Here is an 8,646-nt window from a genome sequence, read left to right as displayed (position 1 = left end):
ATTTATCGGGATAACTATATTGCTTAGGGGTGTGAAAAATCCAAACAGCTGAGCAACGTAGTTACACAGCCCTAACCCCCTGTGTAGATAGTGCTACATGAGCGGGAGAGCTTCTCCTGCCAACAAAGCCACCGCTGCTTGCGGGGGCTGGACTAATCAAGTCCGATAGGAGAAATCTCTCCCACTGGCTTAGAGCATCTGTAATAGCAGTGCTACAGCAGCGCAGCTACATTGGTGCAGCTGTGCCAACATCAGCTTAATCGTGTAGCCACTGCATCAGACACAAAACCATAGTATCAGGACTCAACATGCGAGTATCCAAAAGTCTGAAATTGGAGGCTGACAAATTCGTTGCCTCATTGGTTACCATCATTTCTATAGCCTGAAAGTCCTTGTTACCCAGCTAGGCAGCCAGTCTGGGATCCACAGGGAAGGAATGTCCTAAGAAGCACTCTCTCTTTGCATCCAAACAGTGAAGGATGACTGCTCTCAGTCTAACCCTGGCATACTTGGGAAGTGTAATCAGGGACACTGACCTCGGAAGTGGAGTTGTACAAATAATGTTGCTTGGGTCACCATAGCTTCCTTTACTGGGGTGGAAGTCAAGAACTGGGTGTGGACTCTTTCAACCTCAGCTCTTTCCAAATCCTTGGTCTTGGATAGGGTTAAGTTACACTTCTCTGAAGTAGAATCCTTTACAAAACCACTTAAAATCTCAGCAGTGTTAATGAGGAATGGCTTCCTGAGACATGCCCAGCTTTTCTTTCATTCAGTGGCACAGGTCCAGGAAAGGGACTGGATACAGGCCTGAATCAGAATCTTCGTTAGTTAGCAGAGCTGGAGATTCTATTAAAAATGGCTATTTTTCTGAAGATATTACATTTTCAACACTGGTTTTATTTTATACACATCTTTAGAACCTACAAAGGATAAGCAGCAAAGAATCCTGTGGCACCTTATAGACTAACAGACGTTTTGGAGCATGAGCTTTCGTGGGTGAATACCCACTTCCTCAGATGCATGTAATGGAAATATCCAGGGGCAGGTATATATATGTGTGCTAGCAAGCAAGCTAGAGATAACGAGGTCAGTTCAATCAGGGAGGATGAGGCCCTGTTCTAGCAGTTGAGGTGTGAAAACCAAGAGAGGAGAAACTGGTTCTGTAATTGGCAAGCCATTCACAGTCTTTGTTCAATCCTGAGCTGATGGTGTCAAATTTGCAGATGAACTGAAGCTCAGCAGTTTCTCTTTGAAGTCTGGTCCTGAAGTTTTTTTGCTGCAGGATGGCCACCTTAAGGTCTGCTATAGTGTGGCCAGGGAGGTTGAAGTGCTCTCCTACAGGTTTTTGTATATTGCCATTCCTAATGTCTGATTTGTGTCCATTTATCCTTTTCCGTAGAGACTGTCCAGTTTGGCCGATGTACATAGCAGAGGGGCATTGCTGGCATATGATGGCGTATATTACATTGGTGGATGTGCAGGTGAATGAACCAGTGATGGTGTGGCTGATCTGGTTAGGTCCTGTGATGGTGTCGCTGGTGTAGATATGTGGGCAGAGTTGGCATCGAGGTTTGTTGCATGGATTGGTTGCTGAGCTAGAGTTATTATGGTGTGGTGTGCAGTTACTGGTGAACTGTAACTGCACACCACACCATAATAACTTACAAATGCTTTGGGAACCAAACACATGAGCATTTTGCCTAGTTCAAAACCACTTACCATGGAATTCTCTTCCCAGATCATCAGAGACAATATTGCCTTAAACAACTGAAATATACTGTGATCATATGCACTTCCTTCAGTTAGCTGGGGTTGTGCTGTTGTTCACCATTTCTGAGTGGAGATTTTAAATCACTGCTGTTTCTTTGTTAGCCTGTCCAGTAAATTAGAGAGTTCTCTCCTGTTGATAGAACTGCACTTTAACTTTCTCCATGTCATCCTGGAGGGATGGGGAAAAAGCAAAGCTGAAATCATAAATGAGGACTTTAGCAAAGGGTCATTGTCTTAAATTCTTCAATAAATCTGAGCTACATCCTATCAAACTGAATTAATATCCAATTGGGTGACCAAACAGCCTTCAGGAAAGATAGAAACCCACATCACAGGGAGAGAATACATTACAAAGAAAGCGTCAAGTGAAATTCCAGAGCAGGTTACATCTGATTATTCAGAACCGGGACAAGAGATTCTCCCACCCCATTGTCATCTGATCCATTCAAACCTGCTTCCCTCATCCCTGTCTTCATAGTCAGTTATGTTATTTACAAAATTTTTAGTATCCTAGCATCCCCATAAGGAGGGAAAAACACCCCTCTTGCCAGAAATGGCTTTACAATAGATGGAACCTGAGATTTAAACTCTAAATGATCACACTCTATTTGCAATTCATTTGAATTCCCCTCCCAGGACTTTTGACACTCATCTCCAGTCACAGCGATTCTGATATAGGATTAAAGTAGTAAAAACATCATCTGCAAGCACAGACAACAGAGAATGCTTCATCACATGACACTTTGAGAAGTGGATGGATAGAATGTGATGAACATAAACTCTGCATGGCCCAGGCAAAAGGTAACAGTTCTGCAGTGAAGGGGAAGGAGGGAATCTTTGAGTTACCCTATCTCCTTCCAGTGTCACGGAAGCTGAAATTACACTTTTTTCCTGCCCCTACTCCTCTTCATTTACATCTAATTTGAAAAATTCCCAATATAACTGCTCTTCAGCACAACCCAGAGCAATGTGAGAACAACTGTCAATGATACAATCTGTATCACTGGTGACTCTAACAATAACTTTGCAATAGGAGGAATGGTATAAATGTGACGCTCCCTGGTTCCTCATAGGAAGGGCACAGTCAAATTACTTGTGGGACAATAGAAAGGACAAATAGGTCCATCTCAAAAGAGGGCGAACTGCAAAAGGCAAAAATGGGCCACTCATCTGGACAAGCTGAGGGATAACAGTGCTGCAAACAGTTCAAAGAGCTTTAAAGGTTACTATGTGGGAATCAGGAAAAGTATTAAAGAAAAGAAAGTCTTGATAGCCCTAGAGATTGTTACAATGTTGATCTCCGTGGCAGATTCTCTGTTGGCTAACATGGGCTGAGTGCCAAGAGAAGGTTTTCCCGCACTCACTGCATTCATAGGGCCTCTTCCCTGTGTGGATTCTCTGATGCTCAGAAAGGGCTGAACTCTTAATGAAGCATTTTCCACACTCACAGCATTTATACGGCCTCTCCCCTGTGTGAATTCTTTGATGGGTAATAAGGTTTCAGCTGTGGTTGAAGGTTTTCCCACACTCACTGCATTCATAGAGTCTTTCACCTGTGTGGATCCTCTGATGTCTAAAAAGGGCTGATCTGTGAGTGAAGCTTTTCCCACACTCATTACATTCATAGGGCCTCTCATCTGTGTGGATTCTCTGATGCACAGAAAGGGCTGATCTGTGAGTGAAGGTTTTCCCACAATTACTGCATTTGTAGGGCCTGTCCCCTGCCTGGATTCTCCGATGCTTAGAAAGGTTGGAGCTTTGATTGAAGGTTTTGCCACACACTCATGGCATTCGTAGGGCCTCTCCCCTGTCTGGATTCTCAGATGAACAGAAAGGCTTGATCTGTGAGTGAAGTTTTTCTCACACTCAGTGCATGTATTTTTTTCTCTTTCGCCTAAGGATTTCCTGTTGTGTTGTGGTTTCCATGAGGACATTCTGAGTTCCCCAACAGGAAATACATTTATCCAATTTCTCCCCTGGCTGGTTTCCCTGCTCTCTTACTGGTCTGTGCTGAATCTCAAAGGAGTTTCCCTGCTCATTACTCCTGGACACATTCCTTTTCGATCTTTGCGATAATGCTCTGTGTTTATCCACTTGCTCAACATTTTCCTTCTGAGAATTCTGCTCCTCTTTCTCACATGCCATTGCATCACCTGCTGTGATAGAGACAGAAATCTCAAACAGGGATGGAAAGGGGAAGACCAAACCAAAACAAGCGCTGAAGACAGGTCAAATAAAAATCAGGAACTGAACTCCCCCAAACTCTTCCCCTAAATAGGACAGAGGAGGGGGATGAATTCAGCCTTCACATCCCATCCAAATACGCAGGGGGAAGGGAGGAAGCTAATGCCTGGTGTCTCCTAAGATCTACAGGAAGCCATGAGCTATATTTACCCTGAGGATACAACACCTACTAGGGACAATAATGAACTGAGAGACCTCCCAAGGGCTTTGTTGGGCATCCCAGATGTTCCCTTCAGGCACTTACAGATTCTGAGTTGGTTTAATGTTTTCTCACCTGTGCGGGGAGCTCTCAGGATCTCTCTTTCCTCAGAGCCATGGAAGTCTGGGACCCATGGCTCTTCCCCTTGTTCCAGCTGGGAGATCACATCAGGCTGGGTAACAGGAAACTTTGCTGAGATGAAAGAAAACAAAGGAGTTCAGTTGATTTCATAAGACTTTGTCATAAAACACATTCTGTTTATTTAACTTCAGAGCTTAGTGTGACCTGGTTGGCCAGAGGCAGTTCTCACTGAAAATGCCAAGATCAGGGCAGGCTGAAAAAGAGATCACCCACACGGGTTATCAAGAAGCTGAAAAAATAAATCACACAGCCCCCTTTATTGCATCCCAGTTCTCTGACTCCCAATCAGCACCTAGATTCAGCACAGTGAGAGGTTATTTAAAAACTGCTCACATAAACAAAATGATCTTCTGACCCCAAAGGTCAGCCACGTTACCAGGTCAGTATAGGTTTGGATCTTACCCAAAATACCACACTGCCAGCCAGTCCTTTAGCATCTAAACTAAAGGTTTAAACGAAATAAGATAGAATGAAGTTAAATGGGAAAGCAGTCAGATACATTCCAAAATGGACAGATCAGGTTCTTAGCAGTATTAGTGAGTTGCCGGAGTGAAAGTCTGTCAGGAACACATCCACAGCTTGGATGGGTCATTCAGTCCTTTGTTCCAGGGTTCAGTTTGTAGAGAAGTTGCTCCAGAAGTAGGAAGGGGGATTGAAGACAAGATGGAGATGATGCAGCTGCGCTTTATATTCCTTTTGCTATGTGGCTTGTTCTTCGTGTGTCCCAAACACAAGATTCACAGCACATGGCATGGAAAAGCTTTGGAGGTCTCAGAACACAGGCTTACCTGGGAATGTCTTGCTGACTCAATAGGTGTATCCCCTTGGTCCTTTCCATGGGCTCATTGTACAGCTGATGACCCTCAATGGGCCATCAAACAGGCTAGGCAGTGTTGATGCCAATATGTCTGGAGGTGTCGCCCAGAAACACTGCCCAAGTCTGGAAATACAGATATACCCTACATATCTATAACTCACAGTACAAAGGTGATAGAAACATAGAAACAAAATGATCATACTTGGAAAATCATAACATTTTCCCTGACACCTTCCATGGCATATCTAGCACGATTCATTGCAATTTTATCAGATTTTATTATTTTATTATTAATACCAAAAGTGTCTCACAATTCCATACAGTGTCACACTTGGTAAACCAGTGAATTTCCAGGACCAGTTCCCCAGGTCCATGAAGATGCCGAACACTATGCTTAGAGGGATTGAAATACCCACATATCTGCTGGGAACACACACACAGACACTGTGTCAGTCTGTACCCCTGTGTTCACTCTTCTAGAAAATTATGATCAATTTTGTACACAGTATGGCTTGTGAGGTATCATTTGAAAACCCATAATCTACTGAATATTATCCTCCTGTTAAAATGTGTAGTAACACTGTATGTAAAGTTATGAGATTTTACAGTATGATATTACTGAAAAAGTTACAATTCTGGGGAACACCCACAGACCAGTTCCTCAGAGACAGCAAGGCAAACAGCTGGTCAAACAGCCATTCTCCTGCAGGGGGAAGGTGTGAAGAAGACATTTACATTCCATCACAGGGACCTCTTGAAGCTGTTGTGGAAAATGACCACATGACTGATTTTGAATCAGCTCAGCCTGAGGCTCTTTTCTTGGTTACAAGCGTGCAGGGAGCGACAGCTATTGGAATACTGTCCCCCTGAGCTAAAAATCACACAAGCCTTTTAAAGCTTAAATCCACAAACAATGACACATAGGTTGCATGTTAATTACCTTATTTGGAATATATTGCAAAATATGATGCAGGTCAAAAGCAAGTTGAACAATCAGTTTTCCATATTCGACCTCTTCTCTTATTGTTATTCTTAGTCCACCCCTTAGTCTTAGTGCTCCACCCCTGCTGCGAACCCTCCTGGTGTGGTAATAGATAACCGTTATGCTCTTCTTGATACAGGAGAGATGGAATCACCCCCAACAGTTAAGTACGGGGAAGCCTCGTACCCCTAAGGCTGGGAGGTCTGCTGCCACCACTGATAATAAGAAACGTAGGGTAGTGACGGTTGGAGACTCTCTGCTGAGGGGGATGGAGACACCCATCTGTCGCCCTGACCGTTCATCCTGGGAGGTATGCTGCCTGCCAGGGACCCATATCCGAGATGTTACAGAGGCATTGTCGAGGATTATCCAGCCTTCTGACTACTACCTCATGCTACTCATACATGTGGGCACAAATGATACTGTGAGGTGTGACACTGAGCAGATCAAGAGTGACTACAGGGCTCTGGGAGTACGGGTTAAGGAGTTTGGAGTGCAGGTGGTATGCTCTTCAATTCTTCCTGTCGAAGGTAGGGGCCCAGGCAGAGACAGATGCATCGTGAAGGTGAATGCCTGGCTGCGAAGATGGTGTAGCCAGGAGGGCTTTGGCTTCCTCGACCACGGGATGCTATTCAAGGAAGGACTACTAGGTGGAGATGGCGTTCACCTTTGTAGGAGGGGAAAGGCCTTATTTGCGCACAGACTGGCTAACCTAGTAAGGAGGGCTTTAAACTAGGTTCGACGGGGACAGGTGAGCAAAGCCCACAGGTAAGTGGGGAACAAGACCTGGGAGATGGGTTGGAAACAGGAGGGGGTATGGGCTATAATGGCAGAGAGAAAGGAGGGTCAGGGTAAAGCTGGGAGGCAGGATCAAACCAGTATCTTTGATGCCTATATACAAATGCAAGAAGTATGGGTAATAAGCAGGAAGAACTGGAAGTGCTAATAAATAAATACAACTACGACATTGTTGGCATCACCGAAACTTGGTGGGATAATACACACGACTGGAATGTTGGTGTGGATGGTATAGTTTGCTCAGGAAAGATTGACAGGGGAAAAAGGGAGGAGGTGTTGCCTTATATATTAAAAATGTATACACTTGGACTGAGGTGGAGATGGACATAGGAGATGGAAGTGTTGAGAGTCTCTGGTTTAGGCTAAAAGGGGTAAAAACATGGGTGATGTCGTGCTGAGAGTCTACTACAGGCCACCTAATCAGATGGAAGAGTTGGATGAGGCTTTTTTCAAACAACTAACAAAATCATCCAAAGCCCAAGATTTGGTGGTGATGAGGGACTTCAACTATCCAGATATATGTTGGGAAAATAACACCGCAGGGCACAGACTATCCAATAAGTTCCTGGACTGTATTGCAGACAACTTTTTATTTCAGAAGGTTGAAAAAGCTACTGGGGGAAGCTGTTCTAGACTTGATTTTAACAAATAGGGAGGAACTCGTTGAGAATTTGAAAGCAGAAGGAAGCTTGGGTGAAAGTGATCATGAAATCACAGAGTTTGCAATTCAAAGGAAGGGTAGAAGGGAGTACAGCAAAATAGAGACAATGGATTTCAGGAAGGCGGATTTTGGTAAGCTCAGAGAGCTGATAGGTCAGATCCCATGGGAATCAAGACTGAGGGGAAAAACAACTGAGGAGAGTTGGCAGTTTTTCAAAGGGACGCTATTAAGGGCCCAAAAGCAAGCTATTCTGATGGTTAGGAAAGATAGAAAATGTGGCAAAAGACCACCATGAGTGTGTGGGTGGGAGCAGCCACGAGACAGGACTGCCAGGAGGTGGGGGGGGTTGGATAGTTGGGGGGGTGATTAGTGGGTCGGGGGGTCTCTGGAGGGGGCGGTCAGGGGACAAGAAGCAGGGGGGTTGGATGGGTTGAGGGCTCGGGGGGTGCCTGTCGGGGGTGGAGCGGTGTCGGGCAGACAGGCAGCAGAGGGAGTTGGATGGGTTGGGAGTTCTGGGGGTCCTGTCGGGGGCAGGGAGCGGTTGGATAGGCGTGGGAGTCCTGGGGATCTATCTGGGGTCGGGGGGTGTGAATAAGGGTTGGGGGACAGGTAGGGGGCACGGTTCTAGGGAGGCAGATACAGTGGGCGGGTATCAGGAGGGGGAAGTCAGGGGACAAGGAGCAGAGAGGCTTAGATAGGGGGTTGGGTCCTGGAGAGCAGTTAGGGACAGGGTCTCAGAAGGGGGCAGTCAGGGGACAAGGAGCAGGGGGGGTTGGGAGTTCTGAGGGGGGCAGTCAGGGGACAGGAAGTGGGAGGCAGTGGATGGGGTGGGGCTCCCTTGGTGCACACTCTAATGTAATGTGCTGCGCACGCATATGGTCAAGGGGGTGATCTACTTGCATCCTTTTCCTGTTTGTGCCGTTTCTTTCCGTCTCAAAACCTGATAACAATTCTCTTTAGTTCTTCCCCTTCTCTCCCCTCCCCACATGTTGCTAGAAAATCCGAGGAGATTCCCTCATTTTTCCTAAAATTGT

At 45.5% G+C, this 8,646-nt stretch overlaps 1 long non-coding RNA gene across 1 annotated transcript; it reads right to left on the bottom strand.

Moving 5' to 3' along the window:
- Positions 1 to 3,389: 3,389 nt before the first annotated feature.
- Positions 3,390 to 5,743, bottom strand: LOC115640030. Its single transcript, XR_003997796.1, has 3 exons — positions 5,143 to 5,743; positions 4,259 to 4,405; positions 3,390 to 3,926 (listed from the first exon to the last, which is right to left on the bottom strand). It is a non-coding gene; the product is annotated as an uncharacterized LOC115640030 (long non-coding RNA).
- Between the last annotated feature and the right edge of the window lie 2,903 nt (positions 5,744 to 8,646).

The sequence above is a fragment of the Gopherus evgoodei genome, unplaced genomic scaffold (assembly GCF_007399415.2).
Source record: "Gopherus evgoodei ecotype Sinaloan lineage unplaced genomic scaffold, rGopEvg1_v1.p scaffold_178_arrow_ctg1, whole genome shotgun sequence".
Classification (NCBI taxonomy): Eukaryota; Metazoa; Chordata; order Testudines; family Testudinidae; genus Gopherus; species Gopherus evgoodei.
The sequence above is the reverse complement of the archived record's forward strand: the minus strand, read 5'-3'. Positions and strand labels throughout refer to the sequence as shown.